We start from the raw sequence: 15,555 nt of genomic DNA, 5'->3' as shown, positions 1-15,555 counted from the left end.
CATACCGTTCTGTAAGGGGTTGTGCAAAGCCCCTTTCTTGATTATCTCTTCTACATATGAAATTTCCATAATATCCCGTATGGTATCATTTCCCCCGTAGGGGGAGTAGTGCCATCAGTGCAACTCACTTGGTGCACCTTAGGCATTATTTAAGGGTCTTTGCAGCGTTCCTTCGTCCCTTAGCTGCAACCTCTCATTTCTTTTACTGTAGCTCCGTTCATATTCTCTTTCTTCCATATTACTCTCCAACCTCCCCTAACAGTTGTTTCATAGTCCAACTGCGAGGTTTTCCTCCTGTTACACCTTTCAAACCTTACTGACTGCCAGTTTCCCTTCAACGCAGAATGACCTGATAGGTCCCAGTGCTCGGCCTTTGGCCTCAATTCCATATTCTATTCTCTTCCACAGGAGCCCAGCCGACACTATTATGTATGTACTGTTCTGTAAGGGGTTGTGCAAAGCCCATTTTCTTGATTACCTCTTCTGCATATGAAATTTCCATAATATCCCTTATGGTATCTTTTCTCACTATCATGCAATCTAACTCTAAATATTCTTCTTAAAATTTCATTCCCCAATTGACAGTCTTTAAGATATACTTTATTGCCATACCATGACTCAAGTCCATGCAGCAATATAGATCGTACTTGACTTACGTACAATCTTACTTTTGTATGAAATTTCAGCCAATTTGATTCTAAGAACTAATACATAATTAGAAATCACACACACACACACACACACACACACACACACATATATATATATATATATATATATATATATATATATATATATATATATATATATATATATATATATATATTTTATATATTTCTGGTGCGGGTGGATCTTATGACTCCACAATTATTACTTTATAGAAAATGGCCTTGTAAGATACCCAGGACATATAAAAACCTAAACAAAAAAGAAGTACACAGGCGGAGGGCTCTTCACTAGAAGTGCGTGAAACACGTGGATATAAAAATAGTTATATTTGATAGCACACAGAGTCAAAAGGAAAATTAACTGAAAATACGGTAAATTACTGCCGTAGAAGTCCTCCCTAAGGGAGCTTAGAATGCCAGAACACGGACCAGGATAATTCTGCTACAGGCGTCTTTCTGAAACGATATTTGGACCCACGTTACACATCTAATGCTGGAATTTGGGGATTGAATTACTCGGGGGTGCACTGAAGGCGCCAAGGACTCCCCGAGGCGTTACTTGTGACTCAGAGGAAGAAGCTGTGAACACGTGGGCCTGGCTTGAACCAAGGAATCGGGAACACAAAGTTATAGGCCCAGAAAGTTAATAAATGCAAAGGGCTAAGTAATCGTGACTAGCAACTCGTTTTGGGTACATTACCACATTTGTAGGGGCGCAGGGATGACGACGTCTTCTGCCGAAAACACGTGTGGAAGCGTGGACAAAATGGTAGCCTCCCTCTTCAAGGTATTTCTTCAAGTCGTAGATTGGGGCGGAAAGAGGCGCCGCAGGGATGATGAAAGGCCGCCGTTTAATGTCAGCTCGCGTTTGGAAGCTTGCAATCCCCCTTGCAGTCTTCACAAGGCCACGTCGGAGATGGAACACGGGGCACACAGGGCGGCGATGGGATCCACGGGCGGCGAGCGGAAGAGGAGGGAGGGGCAACGGCCCAAAGACTGGACTTGTTCTCGGCAAACTGGCAGGCGCGTGTGGGAAAGGGCTGCCTTCGCCTGACCTTTTATGCTCCTGGACTGGGGTAGGGGGCCGATGTCCTGACCCAGGGCACGCTGCTATCTCATAGAAAATGGTATTTTCATCTTTCTGTACCAAGAAAACGGTGCAAAGCAGATTACTGGTCCCCAACAATTATATTTTCTCTAGACCCTTATTTCCCCGACCTTCAAAGGTTCAAACCAACCCAAAGCAGGGAAGGAGAAGAGGTTTCCTAGCTTATTTTGGCGCTACTCTTTACAGCTCCTGGCAAGATAATATTCACACCTATAAACGGGTGCGAATATTGACAAAAGCAAAAATGAGGCGAAAACGTTCGACTTTATTCTATCTTTTACTTTACAACCTTTACTCTACTTTATTTACCCAAACTCTGATGCCACTAATCAATAACAAACTGAAGATTTACTTTAGGAGCAGAGTGCAATTTAGAATATACAATAAAGGGTAAACTTGCTTAAATTAATTGTGCTCAAATACTTCTAAGTACTGTTTCTACCCATTCTTTATTCGATTTACTTTACTGGGGTAATAAGGCGCTCAAAGAAAATAAACAAAAACACTTCAAAATTTCAAAAATAACAACAACAAATAAAACATACAAGGCAAATTTAAAAGGAAACAAATGTAAACCCACTGATTCCTTAATGCTATCCTGGAATTACAGGCATGCTATTACTTGTGCCTTGAAGGGGCGGCATTCGTGACAATACACTGTAGGTATTAAATAAATATCCCCTTTACCAAAATTGTAATGTAAAATTCAATTCGTCTTTTCAATCGACCTCAATTGTTCACAAGCTCGACGAGCATAACTAATATTTCCCACGAACGCTAATCTGAAGGGCAAGAACTTGACAGCTGTGAGGCAAAGAGATTATTCGCGGGTTCTAACTCATGGCTTAAATGACGCTAAATTTTACGTCTGCAGCTTACAACTCGGGTGTAAGCTAAAAATAGACTACTCGACTTATGAATGGGAGGATAAACAAATGAAGGGAAAATGGACAAGGATAACATTCTCCACAGGGATAATTAAAAAAAAAAAAAAAAAAAATGTAAATAAATAAAGGAAACTACACAGAACAACAACGAGATATTACTTCATACTAAGGGCTGGGCCGCACCGCGTGATTAAAAAACAGGCAACGTTAAAATTCGTAAGGGCAGGAATCTGTGACTCAGGATTCGTAAAAAAAGGAAAGATTAAATGCAAAAAGTAAATAATATACATAGAAATAAAAGGATAACAGAGTGAGGTATTTAGGATTTACTTCTGTATCTAACTTCCGTCATTGAACAGACGACGGTCAGAGCCAACTCTCAGCCCCAAGGGCCGGGGAAAAAGCCCAAAAGGCGCGACCCCTTCAGGAAGAGTTGACACACGCCTGCCTTGTGCCAAAGGACGGGCGTAAGGGGCGTGCCACTTCCCTCTCTGTCTCTTACTGCTTCAAAAATAAAATTATTTATACACATTTCAAAGGATGATATCCATATATTAACTGCCGCTTGCGGTGGTAAGGAGAAAGTGTGGAGGGAAGATCGATAGGAAGGATAAGGGATAGAAATTCCAAAGGAAAGGAAAGAAGATAGCGGAAGGCCTTGGCATCCTCTCCTGGATGAAAGGTGCAAGACGTTCAAAGATGAAGGGGCCCTATGCCAAGTTTGCACAGAGGCCAGAAGGCTCGGGGCTCCTTGTGGACTGCCTGCGATCGCCCACACCCGTGGTAACTCCGCCGCGAACCTCTCCTCCTTGGACCGTTGTCGCTTGGCCGGGGAATCGGAGGCCCGAGGCCAAAGGGCGGCAAGGGGTGCCATCTGGGTCAGCTGCTGCGACAACTGACCAGAATTTTATTCGCCATCTCGGACATTAACCGGCAGATCCGCAGAGTTCATCGGCCCAGGAAGCGGGGCAGAATCATGACTCGCGGAGGAATCTGCGGCCCAGGGCGGCGAGAGAGGGGACGGCCGGAGAGGGCGAGGTCGACTTGCTTGCAGGAGGTGACCAGCTCAGGCACTGACATTGGCACTGGCGCTGGTGGCGGCGATGTGGTGGTGGTCTCGTCTGTCTGGACGGACGGAGACTGGCACTGCTCAGTGCGCCGAAGGGCACTGGCAGAGGAGTTGAAGGCCGAGATTCTCCTGAAGGGAGATCTGGCTGAGAGCCCTGCGCACTGGCACTGATGCGTGCCGGGCACTGGACTCAGATTTGGATGATTTATTGGGAATGGGGACCCGTAATGGTTGTGGCTGCAAAGGGGCGCAAAGTCTTGGAGGAGGACGTCATAGTCTCCTGGAATGTGTTCGCTCGGCCGAGGCAGATGGTCTGGCTCTGTGGGGTGGGCGACCCTCAGTTGGACCGTAGGGAGGATCATTTTAAAATTGTTATGCCCTCAATGGTGACGAGCTTGCGTCGGTCTATTATAGCTCCGCAAGACTTTGTCCTCATATGAGAATTTGCGCGCCAGAGTCGTCAAATGCCTTGACCTGGCGTGCTGAGTATTACCTCGAGGAGGTGCCACATAGATGGGACCCTCGGCAGGAGGGCCTGGGACTCGGGATTCGTTACTGCCGGGGCGACGGCGGGTTCCTGCCTTATTATTTCTGGGCATTTTGCCCGGGAGGAAAGTGGCCATAAACCTTGCACGCCGTGCAAAAGGTTTGGCTGAAATCTCTTTTTCTGCCCGGCAGAGGAGCGCGGCGACGCTGAGGCTGTCCGGGAGAGAGAGACGCGGTGGTTTACTGGCATTGCTCCTTGGCATGCCCGATCTTTTACAGAACCCGCACGACGGGCTTCTGATTGCCCGATTCTTCGGCGGAGGGGCACCCGATAGGTAGGCAGGTGGCGTAATTTTGCGCTGCCTGGAAGCTCTCCCTGGGGGTGATGGGTGTCCCCTAGATCCGCTATTCAGCAGCAATCAGCTAAGGTGGGGGCTCCTTCTCGGCGATGTGCGTGGCGAGGGCCGGCGGGGTGTAGAGTAGGAAGTTCTCTGTTTGTATTTGTTCGATGGCATCGTTGGTCATAAACCCACGGCCTCGAACCATTTAGCCACAGGCACGCTCGGACTTGTGGGGCCCAGTCTGCCCAGGTTTGATGGCCTCCTTCACTGCCAGCCAGCTCTCCTCCAGCGTTCAGGGGTTATCTCATGCCCTTGGCAATAGTCTGGCGTCGACCTCCCAATTTTCTGCTCCTCCGGGCCCGGGAGGGCCCTGAGCAATCAGGGCCTTCCCTCAAGGAACAGCCCACCAGGAGGTTCGGCGGCTCGGGGGGCAGGCCTTTAGCACTGTCTCGGCGCTGTCAGGCCACACCTGGGCGCTCAGCCTCCGTCCCGCCGGCATGCAGGCGAGAGCCTGGCTGAAGGCACTCATCCCCTGGGGGCAGGTGGGCGAAGGGGCCACTCTGTTGCGGCATTGTGAGTTCATGGGCACGCTGCTTGTCCCTTTCTTCCCTCTCAGCTTCTTCTCATTTCTCTGGGCTAGTCTCTGCTGCGTCTCGTTTCTCCTGGGCTGAATCTCCGCCTCCGTTCTTGTCTCTCGTCTTCCCGTCTCTCCTGAGCCAGCCTCTCTGCCTCGTTCCTGCCGTGCGGCTTCCTCTCGTCTCTCCTGAGCCTGTCTTTCTGCTTCTACTTGTCTCTCCTGAGCCTGTCTTTTTCTGCCTGTATGGCGTCCATCCTCTCCTGTGCCCAGTCTCTTGGTTCTCTCCCGGAAAGGCCGAGTTCCTTCCCTGAGGACATGAAGAACAGAAATCCTCGCTCTGCTGAGACCGTGTCGACATTTTGCAGGCGGGAGGGGACGCTAGTAACACACAGATTAATTTCCCCAGGCTGTGGGATCTTGGACACTTTTTCAAAGGACGTTATAGTGGTCTCCCGGTTTTACCGACGAAGGGCTGATTGGGGACGATGAATTAGCGATGATTGGTCTCCCGATTTACCGACGGAGCGGGCTGATTGGGGACGATTAGCAAGTAGTTGGTCTCCCGGATTTACCGACGGGAGCGGGCTGATTGGGGACGATGGAGTTAGCAATGATTGGTCTCCCGGTTTACCGACGAAGCGGGCTGATTGGGGACGATGAATTTAGCAATGATTGGTCTCCCGGTTTACCGACGAAGCGGGCTGATTGGGGACGATGAATTAAGCGATGATTGGTCTCCCGATTTACCGACGAAGCGGGCTGATTGGGGACGATGAATTAGCGATGATTGGTCTCCGATTTACCGACAAAAATGGGCTGATTGGGGACGATAAGTTAGTAATGATTGGTCTCGATTTACCGACGAAGCCCAGGCTGATTGGGGACGATAGTGCGATGATTGGTCTCGATTTACCGACGGAGCAGGCGTTGGGGACGATGAATTAGCGATGATTGGTCTCCCGATTTACCGACAAAACGGGCTGATTAGGGGACGATAAAATTAGCAATGATTGGTCTCCCAATTTACCGACGAAGCGGGCTGATTGGGGACGATGGAATTTGTAATGATTGGTCTCTATGTACCGACGAAGCGGGCTGATTGGGGACGATAATTTAGCAGCGATTGGTCTCCCAAGGTGGCGACAAACAGGCTTGCCAGGACTAGATTGGGATATATATTTAGGTCTCCCGAATTACCGACAAAACGGGCTCACTTGGGGACTGAATGGAAAATGAATCGGTCTCACCAACGGACCGACGACACGGATTTATTGGGGACAAGAATGGAATATATAGGCGCCGGGAATTTCCGCACAAACGACGTCTGATCAGCGGGGGCGCTAGTTTAAATGACTTATGGGAGAGTGTTATTCTCAAGGACAATTAGGTGGGGGCCATCACGACAATCACAACAGATAGGCAACACACGCAGCCGTAGTAACAGCACAAAACAAAACCACAGAAAAACAAGACAATACAGAACATATAATGTCAGACCCCCAACAATGCAAAATTTGGTAGAGCAGAAGCAAATCAAACAAACAAATGTTTTTCCCTAACTGGAGCCACGGAATGGACGGTCAAGGCCGTCTGCGCCCAAATGAATGAACGACGTAAACACGGTTTGTTGACCCTTTTTCGTCCTGGGCGTATAATATACGCTTTCGCTCTATTTCTAAAACGAGAGAGAGAGAGGGTAAAAATGCGTCAGCAATGCTAATCTGACTTTCGAACACGTGGTTGACGTCAGTCTCGCGCCTTTATCTAATGATTCGGTTTCAGAAATCACTCGTTTCTGGGAGGAATATGCGCACTATTCTTTAATGATTTATCACCTGTATAACCTAATTGAATGGCATGCAAGCCGCGTGCAAAGGCTTCCAAAGCTAAGTTTTTCGGCGATTCTCTCTCTCGTTTTCCTCGGACATGCGCCCTACTATAAAAAAATTCTAGGACTAGTCACGTTTTCTGCAGACGTCTACGCTAAATAAACACAGTTTACTTACGCAAAATTTCCTTGGCCTGTTGCTGGCTTTTCCAAGGTTCGTAATCTGTCTCGTATCCAGCCCAGCTGAGCTAATTGCTGATTTCACAAATGCAACACAAAGCAACAAAGGGAAGAGGGGATGCAATCATTACGAGAATCACTGGTCAGGTCGCCATTTTTATATGTTTCCTGGTGCAAATGGATCTTATGACTCAATTATTACTTTACTAGAAAATGGCCTTATAAGATACCCAGGACATATAAAACCAATAAAAAATGTACACGGAGCGGAGGGCTCTTCACTAGGGAAGTGCATGAAACACGTGGATATAAAAATAGTTATATTTGATAGCACGCACAAGGTCAAAAGGAAAATTAACTGAAAATGCGGTAAAATTACTGCCGTAGAAGTCCTCCCCTAAGGGGGAGCTTGGGAATACCAGGAACACGGACCAAAAAGGATAATTCTGCTACAAGCGTCTTTCTGAAACGATATTTGGACCCACGTTACACATCTAATGCTGGAATTTGAGTTAATTACTCGGGGTTTACACTGAAGGCGCCAGGACTCCCCGAGGCGTTACTTGTGACTCAGAGGAAAGAAGCTGTGGCCACGTGGGCCTGGCAGACAAAGGAATATCAGGAACTTTTAAGTTATAGGCCCAGAGATTAATAAATGCAAAAGGGCTAGTAATCATGACTAGCAACTCGTTTTGGTACATTACCACATTTGTAGGGCGCAGGGATGACGACGTCTTCTGCCGAAAACACGTGTGGAAGCGTGGACAAATGGTAGCCTCCTCTCCAAGGTATTTCTTCAAGTCTGTGATTGGGGCGGAAAAGGGCGCCCTTGGGATGATGAAAAGGCCGCCGTTTAATGTCAGCTCGCGTTTGGAAGACTTGTAATCCCCCTTGCCGTCTTCTAAGGCCACGTGGAATGGAACACAGGGCACACAGGAACGGCGATGGGATCCACGTGGCGGCGAGCGGAAGAGGAGGGGGCAGGGGCAACGGCCCAAGACTGGACTTGTTCTCCAAACTAATGGGCGCGTGTGGGAAAGGAGCTGCCTTCGCCTGACCTTTTATTGCTTCTGGACTGGGAGTAGGGGCCGATGTCACCCAGGGCACGCTGCTATCTCATAAAATGGTATTTTCATCTTTCTGTACCAAAGAAGGTGCAAAACAGATTACTGGTCCCCAACAATTATATTTTCTCTGAGCCCTTATTTCCCGACCTTCAAAGTTTCAAACCAACCCAAAGCAGGGAAGGAGAAGAGTTTCCTAGCTTATTTTTATTTTACTCTTTAATATATATATATATATATATATACTACAAAACCTCGATGGCACAGTCGGTTACAGCAGCAGCTTCGGAGTTCGTAGAGGTCTGTGGCGTGGGTTAAAATCCGCAGCCGACTGATCAGAGGCGGACACTTTGCTATCGATGTAGACACCTGGGATTATGTATGTAATCAACGGATAGGTTTGCTTAAAAAGCAAATGGGTGTTACAGACTAAATACACACACAAAACAAAGCCACTCCAACATCATCTTAAAACATCACAAAACATCTCACACGTCTCGAACTCTCGACCTACCCGACGCAACAACTTCTCGCTGCTGGGAGAAAGGGCGTTGGGTCTGGTATGATACATGTACCATACGCTAAGCGATGTCAGGCAGGGCAGCCGATCGAGACTACGGTCTACCCCAAAGCCAAATCAAAAAGTCCTTCAAAAGAAGGCATCGTGCTTACCCCATACAAAATGGGAAAAAAGCACGTTAAAAGAAGAAGAAGATATAAATTATATATACTACAGAGACAGTACTGACGAACATACACAACCTTTTGTTACGCTGCAAGTCCGGGCTTTGCTAAGGACCGACAAAAGCATAGTAAATCATAATATTATGATAAAAGGGGAAGTTTGGAGGTCGCCAGCCAGCATTGAGACAGTAAGTACCAGTATTAATGTATTTACAACGTACTTTTGTACAATGATAAACAAAGGGAGCTCAACGGAGGACAAATGAGTTAGTAAATAAATGTAGCTGCTGTTTTCATTTAAAACCGCTGATACTGGAGCCACAGATGGCTTCACGTGGAGTTGGATAGTTGTGGAGATGTTCAGCAAAATACTCTATCGCTCTCTGAAAGGGCAGTTAATAATTAGCTATCGTGCACGGGTTCCCTAATCCACTTAACCATTCAGTTCAGTCCCACGATTACTTACACAGATGATTTATACTAGTTGCTGACACGATGAAGTCGTGTGGTCAAATTCTTAATATTTAATTAATTATAAATATGTGCAGCATTTATACAATACACAAGGCTTAAACATTATCAAATGGAGGTTAACACACTCACAGGGGATTGAGACTAGAAACAATTGCTCCGCATGATTAGGACCCTGAGGAACAAAGGATTGGTAAATAGGATTCTTTATATACAGATAAAAGGGAAAGGATGGGATATTATCAAGGGGAAGATGGAACGATAGGTAAGAATATGAGGTTCTCGTACAGACACCTTACCTTTAGGGAGAGACTTAGGCATCCCTCAGACAGAGGACGGGATTACATGTCTGCCTTCAGTGATGATTATAGCGTGAAGAAGGAATACAGCTGGTTCCTTCAGCCATCTATCCCCAGGTCCTTCAAGTAGGGGGAAACTTTTGTAGGGTGCCCCCTTGTTTTTAGGCCTAGACGTGCCTCACAGTCCCGGATTTGGGCGATGCCAGAGCGGCGCTGTTGTCTTACGGAGGTATCTGGAACTGAGAGACCTCGGTGGTAAGGCTCTGAGTAGGGTTCCCAGCGTTTGTAGTATTCAAAAATTTCCTTGCAAAGTCTCTTGTATGAATAAAAAGTGGCGGAATGGCCGTCACGAGTGACTATATATACTGTATATAGATGTATATATATATGAGGTATCTCAGTAAGTAATGAGAAAATGTCAGGAGAGACACTATTTATTTTCATGCGCTTACGCAACTTTGTCTCCTTCAAAATAAATGCCTCTCGCAGCTACACACTTCTGCATGCGTCTCTCCCAATCCTGGAAGGCCTCCTCAAAGTCCTTTTTCAGTAGTCCCTTCAGGTAACTTTCCGATGCCTCTTTCAGCTCCTCTGTTGACTGGAATCTGGTTCCCCTGAGGCTGTCTTTCATGCGTAGGAACAGGAAGAAGTCGCAAGGGACTAGGTCAGGGCCATCCAGGTGGTCACCAGCATTGACTTGTGGCATGGGTTTGACGAAACCTATTGTCTACTGGAGTCGCTGAATAGGTTTCGTGTCAAGGGTTCGTGTCCCAACGATACCAGTTCATTTATCACTTATATAAATTCCCTTTCGGCGACAATTCTCCATCGGAGATATTCCCGAGGGAGCGTGAATTTGATATTAAGCGACATTTGTAGCTTTATGATTGTATATACTGTAAATCACCGTGTGATAAAAAATTTCATAATAAGAGCTGCGTGTTCCAAATGTACCAATGAACTATCATGGTGGAGGAGGGTCATTGCCGAGGCTAAGTACATTTCCCTGCTCACGACAGGTAAAAACAGTATAGCACACTCGGCAAAGACTTATACCTCTCTTGATAGCGCAGTGGGTAGCGTCTACTGGAGTCGCTGAATAGGTTTCGTGTCAAGGGTTCGTGTCCCGACGATACCAATTCATTTATCACTTATATAAATTCCCCTTCGGCGACAATTCCCCATCGGAATATTCGACATTTGTAGCTTCATGATTGTATATAAATCACGTGAATTTGATATTAAGCGACATTTTTAGCCCTTATAAGTACATGATTGTATATAAATCATACGTGATAAAATATTTCATATATATATATATATATATTATTCATAACATTTTATTCTTTTATATCCTTATAAGTATGTTTTATAATTGTATTTATATAATATATAATATATATATTGTAATTTATACATACTGTATATATATATATATATATATATATATATACTATATATATATATATATATATATATATATATATATATATATATATATATATATATATACAGGTGTTTCAGAATTAGAGCCCCCATCTACAGCATAAACTAAAATTGATATGGACAAAAACAAAAGTAATTCAGAACAGGTATTTATTTAAGTTTCTCTCTGACTGTTTAATATTTTGTGTGGCCTCCATCTGCCTGTACCACAGCCTGCATTCTTGAGGGTTATGATTTCAGCAAACAGCAAAAAAGCTGAGACTCAAACTCCAAGGCCTTCCAAGATTCTCACTCTTTTCACGATGACAGTCATATGGATTTTTGTTCCAGTTTGCTAACAAAAGATTCATCTCTTTTTAATGTATTTAGCTATCCAGGAACGTGAGGCGAAGGATGCGCCAGCATCCTGGCCTCTGGAGGTTATAGCCTGGATTCTGGTCAATCCATCTGATTTCCTCCGAGTCGTTAGCCATGGCTGTATCTAACTCCGTCACTCAGTCTGGAAATACAAGAAATGAAAAATAACTTAATAGAAACTTAAAATAATGTACTTGGAGATAGGCTAAATTCCTCGTTGGACGAGTCTGTAGAGTTCTCGGCTAGCCCTCTGCTAGGCCCGAGTTCGAGTCTCCGGGTGGCCAGTGAAGAATTAGAGGAATTTATTTCTGGTGATAGAAATTCATTCTCGTTATAATGTGGTTCAAATTCCACAAAACTAAGTTGTAGGTCCCGTTGCTAGGTAACCAATTGGTTCTTAGCCACGTAAAATAAGTCTAATCCTTCGGACTGACCCAGGAGAGCTGTTAATCAGCTCAGTGGTCTGTTAAACTAAGGTATACTTGGAGATAGTCTATACCAGAAAACTTCATAACTTTCATATGTTTTGTGGAGGGGGACTCTAATTTCAGAAACACCTGGTGTATATATATATATATATATATATATATATATATATATATATATATATATATACTATATATATATAGAGTCAAGAACAAATGCACTTGTGTATAGACGTGTCCTGAAGAATGTTGTGATTTACGAGTCACAGGAAACCACGGAAAATCCTAATTACTCTCTTACTTTTCGAAATTTTAGGAACCATCGCCAGGATATCAGGTCTTGGAAGCAATTTATGACATTGACACTGGCGATAAGAGACTTATCCTCAGCCTTTTATCAGTCAGTATTGACGGCGACACTTTTGTCTGCAAGAGATGCTTAGTGAAACCCTGACAAGAGGACATTAACCAGATTCACGGGAAACACAAGGGTTACGGTGTTTGAAAAGAAATTTTTAGAAAATACACCTCAAGCTTAATAGTAGAGCATTTGGCATCAAATAGAGTAAGGCGCACTTCCCAGGCAGCATTTGATTCCGCTCTATTTTAGGAAAGCACAAAGGAAAATTTTCCAAGCATGACACGTTTTGTTCACTGTGGAATATAGGAATACATTCAGAGTGATGACTGTAACCTGACAGCTGCCATTTTTAAATGTACCGTCAAGTCAAAAAGTTCAAGAAGCAGCCCTCTACGGGTGATTTATTCCTCAACGGATTCAAAGTCTGATCAGTTCATGTTATTTACGTGTGTATTCAGAACATAGAAGATAGAAAAGATATTTTGATTAGAAGGGAAAATGAACTATAAACTGAGAGTTTAATTAAGGGGGTTCATTTCAATAGGTCTTTGTTTTCTGGATGAAGTACTGATTGAAGAAAAACTTGTGACATGAGGAAGTGTAAAAGAGATAGATTTAGGAAATTTCAAGACGTCACACAAAGTATGATCTAGGCTTTTGTTGAGTGGCAGCGAAGGAAAAGCGAGCTGCTGGGAAATCAAGTCACTCTGTATCAAATAGAATGTGAAACCCACTTACCATGGAAATGACAAATTGACGTTTTTTCGAAATCCAGAGAACAAGAAAGGAATTTCGATATTTTGTCAAGAGAAACCTTGCAAAGGGTTTAATTGATTTTTCTTTGAATGTTTTTTCTTTTCAGGTGAAACCTTATCACACAGCTTTGCAACAAGAACTGCACAGTCATGGTGTGACATGTGTGCGAAACTTCACGAAGACCAGTCTCCGAAGGTCCATGACGATATATACAAGTGGTACATCACAGATGCAAAGTGTTTGGATAGTTCAGTCTCTGGAGATATCGAATTTCGTCAGTGGAGTTCCAATAGGAACGGCGTCGACCACAGGATAGTTCGATCCTGAAAGGATGCCTGCATCCTCAGTGTTGGGATAAACGAAATGCAAAGAGTTCATCACTCCAATATGTGTAAAGAGTACAGAAGAAGAAGAGCAGTTTGGCTAAGTTAAGTATATCTTAGTTTAACCAGACCACTGAGCTGATTGCTGCCAGCTCTCCTAGGGCTGGTCCGAAGGATTAGATTTATTTTTACGTGGCTAAGAACCAACTGGTAGCACTGTATTTTATGGTATAAACGTTTTTATACTGTATTTGCTTCAAAGCTGTCTTACGAGATTTAACTTATGGATGCACAATAAATACTACTTCGAAAAGCTGTGTCACTTCTACCTTTCCATGATTCCCATTGCAATCTAACTCCTAAAAGAGAAGGTCCGTTAGATTTCTAAGCTGGATGATGTTACCGGATTAATCTTGCTGAGACTTACCGACTTACCCGGCAAGATGAAAAGTACATAGAAAAAGTCGCATATCTTCAAGGGTACTAACGCCCCCACCCCCTCCATCCCTAATCCCTCCCTGTTCTCTGAAGAGTAGTTGGATGAAAACTTTGGCATTCAGTTTTTCATCACTGTGACTTTTATTACTACAAGTACCATACTTTTTCAGAAATGACAGAATAGAAGAGAGGGTCGATACAGCAACTCCTTCCCTATTCTGTGTTAGTGTGATGAAAACTTTTGGCATTCAGTTTACCCTGTGAATCTTCATAACTAAGGTATCCCATACTTTCAAAAATTACGGCAGTATAAGAGAGAGTCGATACAGCAGTTCCTATCCCGAGGGATAATACTAACTGGATCCTGGGATGGGCGATGATCAGCCTAAACGAGTTTATTATTATTATTATTATTATTTATTATTATTATTATGTATTATTATTATTATTATTATTATTATTCAGAAGATGAACAACCCTTTTCATATAGAACTCTCCCTTGTTATGAGAAAAAAACATGGGTGCACGTTTGCTTCTTATTATATGAATATACTCTCTCTCAAAAAGAAAACTGACCGTTATGTCATATTTGGTTGTGACATTACGGAAGCTAATTGAACAGTCCAAACCACTTCCAGCATGTCAAACCGTTATTTGACGGAAGGCTCAAATTGACAATGTTTAATCAAAGAAGAGGCAGAAAATGACTGCGAAACGTTTCTGTGAATTCAGTAGACGTTTAGCTTAAGTGGAGACTGGAGAGTGAAGTACTGTGTCGACAGTTTTTATTTGAAATCAAACGTCATCAGTCCTTGCGAGTATTTTTGAGTACGGGGCGCAACGACCAAGCCGAAGACAGTCTGCTGTCGCTAGTAACTGGCGGAGGGTAAACTTTTCAGGACAGTAAGCGTTTACACGCTTACAGTACTATGAGACAGTAATTGCAGCCCGTCACCATCAAATCCGGCTTGACTTTTCTTAGATTTTTCAGTTTTCACTAGTTCTTGCCTGTAAACACTTAATTGTTTTAATTTTCTTTATTAAAAATTCCAGGTTGGGAATGTGAATCTATTCATTAACCAAAGCACCCCTTAGTTCAACAAAAGCCACGTCCCTCTTATTCTTATTCGTATCAGCTGTATACTTAATGTTCCACAGACATTCAAAACTTAGGTATACATCCAGATTTTTAATAATTTCCTCCGAATTCCACCAATTTCTTGATAGTATTTCATCTGGGAAGCATCTCAGACGCTCTGATCAGAATATGAATAAATTATGTATAGGCCTAGGTTTATTCATTTCACTGGTAGACCCTTTATCGCTATTTGTGGGCCGTTATAAGCCCAGAGCTTACCATAAAATTCTAAAACAATATTTCCATGTGATACAGACAATTTGGTATAGGCCTAGGCCAATGATGCCTTTATATGATATGTGTTCCTATAATGAAAGTAAACTTCATTGTCCAGTTCATAAAAACTGAACCAACCCCTCAGTTCTAATTTAAACTCATTTATTAATATTGTATGGGAATAGATGTCTCTTTTTAATAAGAAATATTTAGTCTGTACTCTGTTACACCTTTTTACTTCTTTCCTGTTATTAAGCAAATTGCCGCAAGAGTTAGCCTTCCACCCCCCTCATCATATAGAAAAAAGTGGCAAAACGCTTTCCTATATGGCTAATTTCAACTCGTGATATGTATTTTTATATTGCATTTAGGGATGTTTCTAACTTAACATAGAAATTACAACTCATTGTCGTTACAATGTCATCAAATTCCT

The 15,555-nt window shown here is 43.6% G+C and overlaps 1 protein-coding gene across 1 annotated transcript in view; it reads left to right on the top strand.

Annotated features, from left to right (window-relative positions):
• The window catches only part of LOC136834392 (alpha-(1,3)-fucosyltransferase C-like), a 128,122-nt gene that overhangs the window by 44,296 nt on the left and 68,271 nt on the right, over positions 1-15,555 (top strand). The gene's annotated exons all lie outside the window — the stretch shown is intronic.

Source organism: Macrobrachium rosenbergii, chromosome 53, assembly GCF_040412425.1.
Source record: "Macrobrachium rosenbergii isolate ZJJX-2024 chromosome 53, ASM4041242v1, whole genome shotgun sequence".
In the NCBI taxonomy this organism is placed as follows: Eukaryota; Metazoa; Arthropoda; class Malacostraca; order Decapoda; family Palaemonidae; genus Macrobrachium; species Macrobrachium rosenbergii.
This window is presented reverse-complemented; position numbering and strand designations above follow the sequence as displayed.